General features: G+C 37.6%; 1 protein-coding gene across 6 annotated transcripts in view; it reads left to right on the top strand.

Annotated features, from left to right (window-relative positions):
• raph1b (Ras association (RalGDS/AF-6) and pleckstrin homology domains 1b) overlaps positions 1 to 16,968 on the top strand; it is a 65,213-nt gene continuing 48,245 nt past the window's right edge. For 5 of the 6 annotated variants that reach the window (XM_058748591.1, XM_058748748.1, XM_058748668.1 and 2 more), the window contains exon 1: positions 1 to 317. The gene's annotated coding sequence lies outside the window, so the exon portion shown is untranslated. The remainder of the gene's footprint in view (positions 318 to 16,968) is intronic. The other variant, XM_058748829.1, reaches the window with a different exon arrangement.

Here is a 16,968-nt window from a genome sequence, read left to right as displayed (position 1 = left end):
TGTGGAGAGAGGGGGGATCCACGCACCTCCCTGTGATCGGCTGATTGGTCGAGCGCTGAATCTGGGCAGGACAGGAAACTGGACGCGAGGAACGCGCAGCAATCTCCGTTCTCCGGGAGAGAGAATGGGAGAGGAAACCGAAATGTGTCAGTAGATGACTAGAAGGATTGAATCGGGCAAATGAATAATTTGCCTTTTTAGTATATATACCGCACTGTTCAGCACCAGGGACGTGGGATATTTACCTTTAACATTCTTCTAAGTAATTATCGGCTGTTTTCATAACATAGAAGAATTGCAGAGCTCTTCGCCGCTGGGTAAGTGGCTACTATTATCTCATCTTTCTTATGTCTGATACTCATACATAGGCTTTAACTTGTGCGGCGTTCTGTTTTAAAAGTGGGTTTACATTAGGAAAGGGCTGGAAGATCCCAAACTGGCTAAACAAACTGGTATAGTTACACTGTCTGCTCTTATTGTGTGTCCTTATGAGAAATTTGCCTGGACAAAAAGACACGGAGCGTGTTAAAGAAAGGGGTCGAATTCATCTTAGTCATTTGACAATGGGACAGTTCCCACGTGCACAAAAGCTCTGCATCATCAGTCAATGAATTTGGCTGACCAGGTGGTGGTTAGTCTGTAAAACTGTAATAAGCTCGCGTGATTATCCACGTTTGGGTTTATCTCCAGTTGAGTCAAAAAAGCCTCTGGCTGTTCTGGGTGTGTGGCCGAGTAGCCTATATGTACTGTGGATATAGCGCATGGTCTAGTGATCAATGTGACATTTCGAGCATTTCATCATGTTACATTTATCTACCAGCAACACTTTAACAGAAATCAAAAGTCCGTCACGTGTTTTCATTCAACGTTGTATGTCGGCTTGATCCTGGGTGTGTTCACAACGCCCATAAATTTCATGCCCCCTTCACCCCTTGTTGGTGAAGGGAGTCGTTTTATTTTCACGCACTGTAATTATGCGTCCATCTGTGCGCTTTAAAATGAATATCACTTGAGACAATGTTGTCAGCTTGCTGGTCTCCACCCTATCGAGCCCGTAGGCTAGCATGTAGTTCTGGATTTTAAACCATACATCTCGATTCGATAACCCTATAGGGTTGATAAATGAATGAAAGCAGTTTATTAAGGCATTGAGGGGAGAAATGCAGGTTATGGAAAGATTTCCTGCGTGTTTAAGCGTATTTTATTTGCATGTCGCGTGCGCTCTAGGCCATCGTGTCCAGACTGTGTTCATTGTCCTGCTACAGTCACTCAGGTCCTAAATGTTTTTAGTCCTTTTCCAAGTATTTTCAGTATCGTTGTTAATGTAATTCTGCATCCATATCCACGAGTGGTCATTGAATCGTGACTATGTTGCTCCCATGTTACTGTTAAAGTGGGTGTAAATATAATTGGTGTTTATACTCAGAAGAATAATCTTGTTACTCCTGACACATAGGATATGTTAAACAGGGATTGTCCCATACTAGGCTGGTTCATGAGAACAGGGAAATGACAGCAAGACCTGTAATTTATTGGGGACAATATGAGTGCTACTTTTGAGGTGTTATTGTTCATTGACACACCTCAGTTTTATAGTTGTAAATGACTAATTAATCTCATACAGAACATGTCTAATCGGAATGAAAACGGTAGTTTTACGCCAATCATTTATGCACAAATATGTGGGTAGTTGACAATTAAAAATTGGACTGTGTCCTATGGTGTGACACAGCAAAAATGTAGAGAAAAAAACTTAACATACAAATAACATGAGAAAAATGTACCTTCATTCTTAGTTACAAATAGCATGAGAGAGCTTTATCTTCAATGTTAGAGGTTGTTTTTTTTTTTACATTTTTTCGTCACATTAATACGTCAACTACCCATGTAATGAATAATTTGAACCAGACTATTTGTACATAACTGTGTTAAAAAACAGTGCAGGCTGTAACTGCATTGGTGAGTGAAGCAAATCTAATTTGTTGTTTTCCCTGGTAGGACTAAATGACTGACTGCAGCTTAAGTATATTTGACAAGATCCACTGAGGGGTGTCCATGCTTTTCAAGTGCTTCTGCCAAATAAAAGTCCATGTAGTGAGAGATTGAATCATAGGAAGGTTCTCAATAAGTTCTTGTCACTTTTTCCTCTTTCCTTTTCAGTCTGTGCCCTTCAGTTGTCCCTGTGCCCCTAGTCTGCTCTAGTTGATCACTGTCAGAGGATGTTGTCTACATCCTTGATAGCTAATGGGTAGATGGTGGGATGTAGTCTGTAATTTGCTGAACTTAAGAAAATAAGTATTTGGTCCACGTTTCCCCATTTTTCTCAGTTCCTTGTTCACTGCCATGCAGAGAAGGGAATCTATGGTCCTCTAGGCATGATGAGTGTGGACAAAGCAGTTTGGATGAGAAAAACAGCTGTCGCTAATGTATCACAGCGAGACAAATATCTAAGTCCTCTTTGTGTGAACAGTTTAACTAAACATGCTTTTACAGTTAATGCCAAATTTGCAGGAGATAAACCAGCTTTGCATGGGGCAGTTTTATATACAGTACATCATCTCCATCCTCTAGACTAGTCGCTACTTTTTTTTTAAATACTTTTTTTTTTATTAGACTTTTGCCAGTTTTGTTTTGATTTAATCTCTTTAAAAAATCATTAAAAAAAAAAAAAGAGACTGAGTTGTATCCAAAATCAGTGCTTTTTTGTTCAAGAGCTGGGGCCACACTAAAGACTCAGATGTTAGTTGGTGTTATTTTACCAAAGCTCCCCCTCAGAAAAGGGGGCAGACCTTCAAAGAGAACTGTAACCCTCCGTGAAACAGTCACCAGGGAAAGTGAAACCAGATAGGTCCTCAGCAGCTTCAAGGACCCGCAATGGAGCACCTGGAGGCCAGTGAATGCCCTGCTGGTATAAATGCTTGGCACCAGTCATCAGGTGTGCTTGGTCCTTCGCTTTCAGGCCTTTCAGAGCCAGACTCTTCAAAATCAGCTGTCTCTAATTTCCCATAAGTAATTTGGCCGAAGTTAACTCCCAGACAGAACTGATTAAGAAACAGTTGAGACTTAGCAAGGACACAGAAAACAGATTTTAATAAATAAAAGCATATTATTTTCTTCTGCATGTTTTGGAAATCTGTGGCTTTGGACATTGGGGAGAAAGTGTTTTAAAAGAAACTGCGTGTTGTGTGTGTCTGTTATTTTTAAACTAATTTACCGTGCTTAAACTGCATTTACTATCCTGTTATAAAATAAATTGCTTTAGGAGAACAGTAGGCTTATTTAACAGTGCAATTGTGAAGAAATTCGATTCAGTCTGGCTTTATGTATTACATTTATGTGCAGAGCAGATTAGGCTACACATTAAATTCTTCCTCATTAAAGGGATAGTTCACCAAAAAATGAAAATTGTCATCATTTATTCACTCTCATGTAAATCCAAACCTGCATGACTTACTTTCTTCTTTGGAGCTGAATCGAAGATTTTTTTGAGAAATGTCTCAAAGTGTTTTACAGTGTAAGTCAATGCTCACCAGTACTGTTTAGTTTCCAGCATTTCTAAAAATATCTTCACTTATGTTTCACAGAAGAAAGAAAGGCATACAAGTTTGGAACAAATGATGACAGAATTTTCATTTTTGGGTGAAATATTCCTTTAATAAATTTAGTGTATCATTAAATGGAAATCAGTCCAAAATACATAGTTTAAATAAATGACTGAAGCTAAAACAAAAAGTGACATGACAGGTGAATTGACATGCATTTTAAAAGTTCGATTTTGAGTCAAACTCATACAATAACAGACCTACACAATGGGATTGTTCTTGGGTTTGTCCAGCATCTATACATGTTAATCAGACAATAAACATACTCAGTGTTGTGCACTTACTCTAAAGGACAGAAGTAACAAAGGTGCATTGTATTTAATCCTTCAAATATTCAATTATGCATTGTCATGTATATTTAGACAGACAGATGAAGACTGTAGTTTGACTATGCAAAACCCCTACTACTGTAACTGTGCATGTAATCTTACTTATAAACTTGAAGGATTCTGAACTTTGTCGCTGGACATGCCCCATCCGGTCGCCAACGGTCACTGTCGCTCGTGTCGCCGGAAATCGCCAGCTCTCCATTGAAATGAATGGGATCGTGTCGCTTTGCCGCTGCGTGTCGCTTGTAGTGTGAACGGGGCTTAAGGCATCCAAACAGATGTCAAAATGGATGGGGAAAGTTGTTAAAGATGGCTTTTTTCTTATTTCAGCTATTCTAGTGAAACGTCTGGAGAAAAATCTGTCAAATTGGTCATGGAGTGTTTGCAACACATTGGAAAATTCTTTACTAAAACTTGCTAGTCTGGCAAGAACAAATGAAGTGGCTCGTTTCCCAGATTCTGAACTTTATTCTTCCCTTCCATGTGTGTCCCAATGATGTTTGACCTCTCGTGACATTAGTGATCTCACCATGACGACAGCCCTACTTCATCCAGCTGGAAAAGATATCACTGAGTGTTCTTCCCTTCCCTCCGAACAAAGTTTTCTCATTCAGTACATTTACATTAGAAATGAGAGGGATGACCAGAAAAAAATATACTGAACTAAAACAAGATGTAATTAAATTAATTACACAAATTAAATCAATTAATGGAGCATAAGATGAGGGGAAAGAAGAATGCATCAAATCCAGCATCGGGATGATCTCATTTTTTAAAAAGCGGTAAGGTCATGCCTCTGCTCTGAGAGCGAATGAGATATCCGGTCACCACTGTGTGAAATGTCAGCCCTCATGGAATTATTTATTTGTTGCTTAATTGTTTATGTTTGCAATACTGTTGCTTATTCTTCCACTGCAAATTCCAGTATGTTTGCATCATATTCTTTTGGAAATACAGTTGCCATCTGAAAGCAGTGAATCCCTAAGTTGGGAAATTTTGGGTTCAATGAAAACAAAATGTTTAAAATGAAGATATGGAATTAATTTAGCTGTATCTGGTTGTACAGGCTGATCATATTGCTTTATATGATTTTGAAGAAGTTATTTTAGACAGTGAAACACTCTCTTTCCCATGCAGTCTACCAGTAACCTTAACAACTGATTTTCATATGTTAGCTATAATGTAAGCTTGTTCTACAAATGCTTGTTTCAGCAAACGTTTTTATATCTCTGATATTAATATCTTCACACACCTTCAGATGGAAGTTTCTAGGACAGTCTATTTTTTCCTTGGTCTTAGTGATACTGTGGGACTGTGACTGTAAGAAACCTGATTGCCTAACCGGATGGATTAAAAATTTAAATCACTTTACAAACTTTCTTTTATACATTATACATGTATAAAAGAAAGCATGAGAAGGGCATGAAGCTTGATCTTGCAGGCTGTGTGCATAAACACTCCAGGGTCATTCAGATTGTTTGAACTCTCAGAACATGTGAGCGCTGGTAGTTGAAGGTCCTTTTATTGTTTGCTGACTTTTTTAGCTAGGCTTGTGTGTCCCTGTAATGGAGGTAGAAGAGTCACCGGTCATCTAATCTTGTTAGTTTCATGGTTTTCCTCAGATAAAGACTAGATCTGGTCTAGACCGAAGCTAATTACACCTATAGTCCAAACCTAAGTATATTGCCATTTGTGGTTTCCATTGATTTACTATTGATTTTTGGGGTAGGACTACACATAGCATGTGTTTAGAAAACAGGCTGTATCTGAGGGGTTCAGATTTGAGTATGAATGACAGAGTGTGAATTTTTGGGAGGGTCTGACCTTGTTAATAAAGGCTTTAACTCCCTTAAAGGATGTAAAAACAAACAGTTAGCGAGAGCTTTACAAAGTACATTAAACAGGATTGATTGCAAAAGAAAAACATTTTATTCGACTGCATATTTTCTAAGGTAAATAGACAATGTTTTTACTTCGAGATTTAGCTGACATATTTTAGCTGTTAAGTATTTTGTATTAATCTTTAATTAATGTCTTATACATAGTTTTTTGTTTATTTTAATTTATTAACTTTGTATTTACCATTTAAGATAGTGCTGTTGCTGACGTGGTGTTAGACAAACAACAAATAAATGTACATATTACAAAAGGAATATTTATGAATAGGAGAAATTTTAACACTCAATATGTCAGCTGTCGGCCCAGAAATCCTGCTTTACTTTTAAAAGAGTATGTGATTTGTGGTTAAAGGGATAGTACAAAAATGAAAAACTTTGTCATTTACTCACCCTCATGTTGTTCTAAACCCAAAAGATTTCCAGTCATCACACAAGTTTGGACCTTGAGGTCTGTTCTTTTGATGTCTCTTCAGAAGACTTGGATTAAACTGCTTGATTCAATACTTTTACAGTGTATTTTTGTACTTTTTTTTAAGCATGGAAATTTTAATGGATGGACAAAACTATTTTTTTTTTTTTTTTTTTTTAATTTGTTTGAAATTTGAAATGACATGAGGGTAAGTAATTGACATAATTTTCATTTTTGGAAGACTTTAAGGTGCAGTTATGATACATTGGTCAGATTTTATCCCTCACTAGAAATGCGTAATTAAAATGTTTTTTGCCAAACAGTTTAATGGATTTTGATCTTTTTTTTCTTAAAAGTGGTAGTAACAGTTCTCTCTGTAGCCACTATTCATTACAATTGTTCAGCAGGATCTGCACTGGCATGCTAGTCGTGTTCACAATGACTCACATGGGTTATGAGTCAAGGTTTGGGTTACTCGCAGACTTTTTTTTTTATACACAAGCAGGTTTATGCCCCTTACGTGTATTCCGTTAAAGGTGATTGTGCAGTGCAGTGTCTCACACACATACTTGGTAGATTCCAAACCACTAGTCACCCTCTTGTTAATCTTTTGGACACTATGGCTGTTTTATTGAGTGGCTGCTCCAAATTACACTCCCATGACAGGAAACCTTAAGCCTGTTTCCAGGTCAGCCTCACTGTTTGGCTCAGTGGTTCTTTGTGGCCCACACAGATTCAGGGTCAGCCAGTTTCAACAGCATACAGGAGGGACTCGGCACTAAGAGGGGGGGCTTACAATGGGAGAACATGTTCTCATTGCAGTGTGCAGAAAGTGTGTAGTGTGTTTACACTATAGGTATGCACAAAATAGTCTAGTTGTGAGTTACCCTGTCCTGAATTAAGCTACAACCAATTAAACAGTCACCCAAAAATGAAAAATCTGTCATCAATTTCTCATTCCAAACCCATAAGACCTTGCTCAACTTCAGAGCAAGTATGTTAAACACAGAATCTCCACTATGCTTGCTTGATGTGCAGTAATCATGTAAAGCAATTGTGTGTCTTCAGAAGACTTGGGATTATACCACTTTTACAATGTCTTTATAAACTTTTTGTATCTTGAAAAGTTTGGTGAAATGGACTTTCCAAGGGACAGAAATCTCTCAGGTTTCATTAAAATATCTTTTTCTGTGTTTCAAAAATGAACGAAAGTCATAAAGGTTTGAGACGACATGAGGGTGAGTAATGACAGAATTTCATTTTTGGGTAAATTGCCCTTTTGCAAAAGCCATGTGTTATTTTTTTCACAAAAGGAATTATTATTTTGTGAAAGCCATAATCAGGCTGATTTTGGGTTCATCTGAACCTAGTTGAACACATTTCTTGGGAGTGTTTACAGTGGGGCAAAAAAGTATTTAGTCAGCCACCAATTGTGCAAGTTCTCCCACTTAAAAAGATGAGAGAGGCCTGTAATTTTCATCATAGGTATACCTCAACTATGAGAGACAAAATGAGAAAACAAATCCAGAAAATCACATTGTAGGATTTTTAAAGAATTAATTGGTAAATTCCTCAGTAAAACAAGTATTTGGTCACCTACAAACAAGCAAGATTTCTGGCTCTCACAGACCTGCAACTTCTTCTTTAAGAGGCTCCTCTGTCCTCCACTCGTTACCTGTATTAATGGCATCTGTTTGAACTTGTTATCAGTATAAAAGACACCTGTCCACAACCTTAAACAGTCCAACTCCAAACTCCACCATGGCCAAGACCAAAGAGCTGTCAAAGGACACCAGAAACAAAATTGTAGACCTGCACCAGGCTGGGAAGACTGAATCTGCAATAGGTAAGCAGCTTGGTGTGAAGAAATCAACTGTGGGAGCAATTATTAGAAAATGGAAGACATACAAGACCACTGATAATCTCCTCGATCTGGGGCTCCACGAAGATCTCACCCGTGGGGTCAAAATGATCACAAGAACTGTGAGCAAAATCCCAGAACCACACGGGGACCTAGTGAATGACCTGCAGAGAGCTGGGACCAAAGTAACAAAGGCTACCATCAGTAACACACTGCGCCACCAGGGACTCAAATCCTGCAGTGCCAGACGTGTCCCCTGCTTAAGCCAGTACATGTCCGGCCCGTCTGAAGTTTGCTAGAGAGCATTTGGATGATCATATGGTCAGATGAAACCAAAATAGAACTTTTGGTAAAAACTCAACTTGTCGTGTTTGGAGGAGAAAGAATGCTGAGTTGCATCCAAAGAACACCATACCTACTGTGAAGCATGGGGTGGAAACATCATGCTTTGGGGCTGTTTTTCTGCAAAGGGACCAGGACGACTGATCCGTAAACGAAAGAATGAATGGGGCCATGTATCGTGAGATTTTGAGTGAAAACCTCCTTCCATCAGCAAGGGCATTGAAGATGAAACGTGGCTGGGTCTTTCAGCATGACAATGATCCCAAACACACCGCCTGGCAACGAAGGAGTGGCTTCGTGAAGAAGCATTTCAAGGTCCTGGAGTGGCCTAGCCAGTCTCCAGATCTCAACCCCATCGAAAATCTTTGGAGTCCATGTTGCCCTGCGACAGCCCCAAAACATTACTGCTCTAGAGGAGATCTGCATGGAGGAATGGGCCAAAATACCAGCAACAGTGTGTGAAAACCTTGTGAAGACTTACAGAAAACGTTTGACCTCTGTCATTGCCAACAAAGGGTATATAACAAAGTATTGAGATGAAATTTTGTTATTGACCAAATACTTATTTTCCACCATAATTTGCAAATAAATTCTTTAAAAATCCTACAATGTGATTTTTCTGGATTTTTTTTTCTCATTTTGTCTCTCATAGTTGAGGTATACCTATGATAAATTACAGGCCTCTTTCATCTTTTTAAGTGGGAGAACTTGCACAATTGGTGGCTGACTAAATACTTTTTTGCCCCACTGTATATAAGACATGTTCTTGTGAACAAAAACAGACGCAAAGCAATGTAATGAAACTTCATTACTCCAACTTTCCAGCAGCTAAGTGCCTCCACAAATAAAAGTCAAAATAATCAAATGAAATTTTTGTAAGCAATCATCTTAATAAACTAGTCATCTTCACTTATAGGTTAGTCAGTAGTTGGATGTGACCAATCCTCTGTCTACACTCTTAGCTCAGTTTTCTGGCTGGTTTTCCTCAAAGTTGTGCGCATATCAGTCCAAAGAGTGTTAGTAGACTGGCGGTAGCCAGAATCAAAATCTGGAAAGACTCAAGAAGAATTATAACTAGAAAGTCTTTTCTGACAGGTTCATAAAACCGTATGGTCATTGTATGGAAGATTTCAGAACTTTAGTTTTGGCGTAGCTGGAATGGAGCCTCATTAAACCCCCCTCATTGTGGGAATATTACATATGACAAAATTCCCACAGTGTGTACTATGTACAGCATAGAGGATCTTTTTGTGGCTATAGAGTTTATCTTTGTGTCTTTGACAGAATATTGAGAATTTATAGAAAACTGATTAAATCCAGATCATGGTGCAAACCTAAAAGAGGCCATATATTTATATAATATCCATTAGAGAAAGCGAGCCTGCTCTACAGCTTTCACAGATACTCATCCTTTGGTCTTGTTATAAATATCTCTGTGATATATCAGATCAGTGGTGTCCCATTAAAGGACAGACGGAAGATTATTTGGATCCACAATTAACTATTGTATCCAAGATATTTCTGTCAGCATAAGTGCCATCCAGTCAATGCTAATATCTTTTGCTGTTTCATGTTAACTTTGATCATTTGTATTGATTTGTCCCCTTAAAACCAGATGGTTCACATTTTAACACAACCATCTGAGATCTTCTATTGTTAAATATTTAAAGTACTGTTTCTTTGTGCACTAATCCTGATAGCGCTCATAGTAGGAATGTTCTCACATATTTATACTCATGAAATATATATGCTCTTCTGTGTCTTGCTTTCTTCATTTCAGGCATTTCTGCTGATTCATGTCATCTGCTCTGCTGTGTGTGTGTGTGTGTGTGTGTGTGGTTTATTTGAGGCTAGTTAATCAATAAGCCAGCATTAGGACATCCCTGGAGAACATTAGAATAAGAGAGATGTTCACTCTTTTACTCTTAGCTCTCAAAAATCCATTATGCAGTATTAGTGCCAGTTTCTGTCCGTTTTCCCTCTTTCTGTTGAGGTCTGCTGATGGGACCCGACAAACTGTCAGCATTCATCTCCGTTTCTTGCATTGCTTTGGCTTTTAAACTTGTAGTGTATGTTAAATTTAAACCAGTTTAGCACTATTATCTTGTTTACTTTATTTGCTATGTGAAAAATGATTTTTCGAATTAAACCAAAGATTACTGGAGTTTGTTTTATAAGTGCAATTTCAGTCTTTCTACCTCCAAATTTCATGTTTTATTTAATGCGGTACTTGCCATTTCTTTGTAATTATTTGACATTTGCTAGCAATTTCTGAGTGACAATTGTTTTTAAGTAAATCCTATACCATTTTTCCATTTGTATAACCGTTTCATTCACAAGATCAAGTATACAGTCGCAGCTAGTACTTGTGATGGGAGCATCGGATAATTTTCTTGACTTAAATCTTTAAATCTCATTCAGCAAAATGAACAAATATATATTCAAGTAATTTTGTTCATTTGCGCAGAGTTAAATTAAAATTTTACATTTTGAATAGCCAAATTTCCCCAACATGTCTTTTCATGCAAACTTTGATCATATAGTGAAATCCGAAAATCATTATAATACCAGCCAAAGAAAAATTAGGAGAAACCATTGATAATTAATTCACACCTCAACTGTCTTCTTATCTGAGTTTTTCATCCTTGTGTCAAATAACAGCCGCATAGGCTCTGTACAAAAAAACCCCAAAAAACAATTCATGAACGAAAGGATGTTGCATATGCGTGGTCACAAAAACAATGAATGAATCACTCTCTGAGAGAACTTGTTACTTCCAAGTCATATAAAAGAGACATTTAAAACGAATAAAATCATTTATGAGCAAGAGCAACACATCCCTGTTTAATACAAACATTAATGACCATTGGATGACAGCAGCAGCAGGCTAGCAGTGAAAACATCTGTGGCATATATAAGAAGAAGTCAGCTTTTACTTATAATTCTGTGTTTGTGTTCCCATGTGCTTTGCACGATCAAGAAATCTGTGAAACAAGTGCGGACGGAAGAACTTTACTGTGCAAAATGCAACTTTGACTAACACAGTCTTTTCATCTTTAATTGAGAACTTGTGCATCTGGGTCTGTTTGCCTGGAACGGGAAGAAAGAAATGCAATTTTGGGTTAGTTTGAGCTTGTAATTTGACTGTGCCAGTCAGCATGGGACACAGTCTCGGTTCAAGCTTCAACTTAATGCTGTGTAGTTGACTGTCTCTCTGTATACTGTATATGGACACTGTTCGGTCTGTCCACTCAGCAACAATAGCCAGTTCATGGTAAAGTCTCTCTACTGGGGTTTTCCTCTGACATCACCGCCACTGTTTTGGCTTTTGTTCTGTGCCCCCTCACTCCCCATTTCCTGTTCACGCAGGAAGTTTCTGCGTAGTCTTCCGCTGGGTTGTGCCCATGGCAGGAAATGCTGATGGACACACCTGGTCATCATCTCTCTCTCCTTCTATCACACAAATAACAATTATGACATTATCATGTATGACTAAACTCATCTAGATCTTTCAAGTCAAGTCACATTTATTTTTATAGCACTTTATACAATACAGTTTGTGCCAAATCAGCTTCACAGAGATGAACAGGATATCTGATTTGATTATGCAAACTCAGCTATAGAGACAGCTTTAAAAGACAATAGTGTCATTATGATATGCATGTTGTTTAGACTGAAAAAAACTGATGTGTGTCATGATTTCAAAATAACAAAGTCATTTTCCTATCAAGCAGAAAACCCAGGCCATCTGATACCTGGGTGGTGATTTCATAGCTTTTTACCACTTGTTTGGGTCAAAGATATTTTGTCTCAATTCTGAACTAGCAAACTGCTCTCACAAACATATATCCAGACACACAACAGCACACACTCTGCAACAGTGTGTCACAGCTACATTTGTAAAACACCATACTGCATTACAGTAATATCCCAAGTGCAATTTCACTTATATGCTAAAATGTATTTGAAATACTTTATTTTGTGCTAAGTATACTAGAACTACATTTACATATTTATGTGCTTAATAAAAATACCCTGCAATTGTACTTTTGGTATACTAAAATGGTATACTTAAAGTCTGCTAAATTGAAACAACTAATTTTGTGATTAATGCACTTTAATTGTGCGGAGGCAGTGCTGAAGTCCAACCAAAAATATACTGAAGCATATTTGATTGCACTAAAGTGGAACTATTGCAAGTACTCTTCAGGTGCACTTTAAATATCTTGCATTTAAAGACTGATATTATACAGAGATAATACAATCCTTATTAATGGTGATATTAAAACACACATTAGGCATAATATTAAGAAATGTGCATTGTGCAATAAAGAAATACTCCAAATAAAGTTTGTCAATGTATCTCAACTCTTAACTGTCACCGTCCCCTCTGGAAGTTTACTTCACTATTCCTAATCTAATCATGACAAACCATATATCGTTGGAAAGGTCTAAGACTCCTAAATAGGTATTTTACCACTTTTTCTGTTAAAAAATTATGTAGGAAAAGTAATAGATTACTTTATAACAAGAGTGCACCTGAAAAAAATCTACATCATAAGAGGAATTCTGACATTTGTCACAGAAAGTCTTCTTAGTTGCCTTTTTCTCTATCACGAATTAGAAATCATAAGAAATTATTTATCAGTAGAAAACTTAAAATCTCAAAATTCATCCTTTGAAACCCATTTTAAAATCAAACATTGCATTACCATGGAAATGGTACATTAAAATCATGTTACAAAATATTTTCATTCATGAATTATAAAAATTCAAGTTTGGATAGTGCACTATAATGTCTCTGTTCAAAACTGTGAGTGACAGTTAAGGGGTTAAGTGATACATCAATAAATATGTTAATGGATTTGAAGTATATATGAAGTATGCTTAGTATGACATTTTTTGTTTTGTTTTTTACTAGAGATGGTATGATTTTCTGGTAGTTATTCACCACAATTTTGGCAACTGAAAATAATGGGCTGAAATGCCAAAATAGTTTTATAAGGATCAAGGATGGTGCTGTTTATTAACCGCTTCTTTGACGTGTGTTTATGTGTTAGGGTTCAGTTTCATGTAAATGTCAGTAGTGTGGATATAAATAATGATAATAAGTAGCGATAAGTACAATTTGTTCAGCTGAAATTGCAGCTTCTTATCAAAGAACTTTACTTTAACTTGTTTAATTTATCATCTGAGACCACAACACCCTGGACCTGAACAGCAATAAGAGTTAATTTAACCAAATTTATTACTGAAATATGATTTTTTGGTTGTGCCTTTTGAAAATAAGTTTTAATTCTGGTTTCAGTGTTTCATTTAAAAAATCATTTTGGTGCATCACTGGTTTCTGGGACATGTTTTTCAAACAGATAATAGTTCTGTTTTTGAAGCTTGAAATATACATATAGGTGTACATAAGTGTTAAATAAATTGTGACTTGTGTTTGTTCACATCACTATCAGCAAGTTAACTTTGTTTTATTTAGAGATAAAACCGTATCCTTCCCATGTGTTCTTACCGATTTTGTTACCTTGGTAACTGAAGTCACATGATCAGGTGTTTTTATACTGACTCACTGTCCAAACACTCCCACACCTTCCTTAATTTTTAACAACTTTTTAAAGACCGTATTTAATCAAGGAACTGTTTTTCAGCACTGTTGGTGGAATGTGTTGTTCAGTATGTCTAACACGCATGAGTCACACCCCCAATGTCTAAAGAAAGATCTAATAAGGGAGTCTTTGCAAGAACACCACATGGTCTGCAAGTCGGTGAGCCACGGCTTTGTCATGCGCCACACACGCAGCGTCTCAGGCTGCCATGTGGACAGACGGTCGGCACAGTTGTGCCTCAGTGTGCAGCTGTGATCTGCTTTGCTCAATGGGACACGCACCCCTTTTCATACTCTTTACTTTTGTCTCTCATCAGCTGAGGTGTGTGTGTGTGTGTACGTCAAGGTTTTGAAGACGTATAACAGATTGTGTGTTGTGACTTTCTTGATAAAGATTAAAGAGAACAACTGAGTTCTTACACTTTTTGTTATTTGCTTTGATAGGGATTATAAAGGTTATGAGTCATTGTTGTTTGGGAAAATATTTGCTTGTTTAAAATGCCTGTTGGTTTTAATTAAAATAACCCTCTTTTTCTTTATATCTTCTGTGGAATAAACAGTGTTGGGGGTAACACATTACAAGTAGCATGAGTTATGTAATCAGATTACTTTTTTTAAGTAACTAGTAAAGTAGCGCATTACTTTTTAATTTAGAAGGAACTATCTGAGTTACTTTTTCAAATAAGTAACTCCAGTTACTTTGTTCCCATGTCTTGACTGACAGCACTTGTGTTTAGGGCTGCAACAACGAATAAAAATCGATTACTAAAAGCGTTGGCAACGAATTTCATAATCGATTTGTTGTGTCGCGCGACGCGGAGACGTTTGATTATTAAAAAAAAAAAAAACTTTAGTTGAGCGCGGAGCGGAGTGAACACACTCGGTCTCTCTCGCGCACGGATGGTAGCAGAGTTTGGCGCCTCACAGGCCCGGCACAAATTTTTGTGATATTCAATTGAGGTTCATATATTTTTTCTTTTTCGTTTTCTTACCGCCCACACCACATACGTGCTAATACTGTATTTTACAGCTAATACAGGGAGCCGCTATCAATATGCGCGGAATTGAAATCCTTTTGAATGAGCGCTCGCGCCTTTTACTTTCACTTTCGATTTGGCGAGCACGCGTACAGTGCTCTGTGTAAAGGGAGAACATCTTACAAGATCAGATATTTGTCAATGAGCTAAGAATCTGTTGATGCATGGTTTCGTCAGTCTCAGTGGTGTAGTGCAGGGTATATTCAGGTATACGGCTTATCAGTCGGCTTTGCGTAGCCTATACCTACTTCTAAATACCCTCTGATGCGCATTCAGTGGTGTCTCGCATTAGCCAAAATAATGACAGTCCACCACATGATTTGCTAATCAAATCGTCTGTGAATAAATGCAAATATTCCCTAAAAACACCCAGTAATGCGGTCAGGACGCTCCAGCTTCCCTTTAAATATGATTGATGATTGCGCCCGCGCCTGCTTCGTCCCGAGACAAGATGCTGACAGAGATGCTGCCTCTTCAACAACAACAACTTCAATGAAGACAGCCAAAGTGAACACTCTTTAATAACAGAAGCAGTGCTCAATTACGCATTAACTCCGCTACGCATTACCGCACTTTTATATTTTAATCTTTATCGCTCAGAGTCAGAGCGTAAGTGTCAGGATAATTAGAAATGATACTATAAAATCGGACTACCCAGGAGGGGCACCGTGAATTACCTCTCATCTCTACAAATCATGTGAATGCAAGCAGAGTCGGTCTGGGGTGGGGCGTGAGAGTCACGGGAAGTGCGCAAAGTGGCAAAATAATAATTAATAATTGATTTCTAATTGGAATCAGTACATTATAATATGAAAAGAAAAATCAAAAGGACCACGCTTTTTGCGATCAGATATTTTTAAACCGGTAAACTCCTGTAAACTTTTCAGTCCAAGGACTGGGTTACATTTGCCCGTCACTGCCATGGGAGAAACAGTCAGTCAAACATAGGAATATGCACAATTCTGGATAAATTTATCACTTATATTTTTTATTTTTCCAAATAGAGATCATATTCTCCTATGATTCTCAATAGACAACTAAACAAATAACTTGTAATTTACTAGAGGTTCTGACAAAATGTTAATTGCTGCGGTCTATTTAATTTTTAAAATTTGAATTATGTATTGCAAAATTTGCACCTCTGTTGTGGCTAATATTAATTCCATAATTATCCTTACTCCGTGAAGTAGCAGAAGCTAAGTGAAAATGTGCAAATGCAAGTCTTAAATGTCACTGTTTATAATATAAGGCATTCATCCTTTCACTTAAAAAAAAAAATGGGGGAGCGGAGGTAACGTTAGAGGAAAGATACATGGCGGAGGCAGAGAAATCCGTGCGACCCAAGTCATCCAAGGTGTGGGAGCAGGGGCGGCGTTTGCGTATGGCAGAGTATGGCAGTTGCCATACCGTAGCCCAGTCAGGTGCTGTGAAAAATTATCCAAACTTGAGTCGCTTATAATTCGTTTTTATTATTTTAAATCAGAGAGTTTTAAAAATAGTAAACCAATGATAAGCATTAAAATAACTTGTCAGTAAAACTTCGTAACGCCATTGGATCATCGAGCTCTCAGCGAGACCTCGTAACTTCACCCCGCCTCCGTTCAGATTGACGCGCGCACAGCCTGGAGAAGATGAGATCTCTGCTTTTCGCAATGCAAGGGTGAATAAATAATTGGTGTTTGAATACAGCGTTTTCTTTACTCAAACACTATGTCAGTAAAGGATAATGTTTTTGTGTGTTTGAAGAGTGGAGAAGAATTAGTTATTTGCTGTCTATATACGTTTTAAATATCCTGTGCATTATGTGCATAAGCGCTTAATTTGAGATTTTGGCCAAGTGTATTAAACAACAAGAAAAAACTAAGCGCCCATATAGCTA

This window comes from Onychostoma macrolepis, chromosome 01 (assembly GCF_012432095.1).
Source record: "Onychostoma macrolepis isolate SWU-2019 chromosome 01, ASM1243209v1, whole genome shotgun sequence".
Lineage (NCBI taxonomy): Eukaryota > Metazoa > Chordata > Actinopteri > Cypriniformes > Cyprinidae > Onychostoma > Onychostoma macrolepis.
Note: the sequence above shows the minus strand (reverse complement) of the source record. Positions and strands in the feature narration are given on the sequence as shown.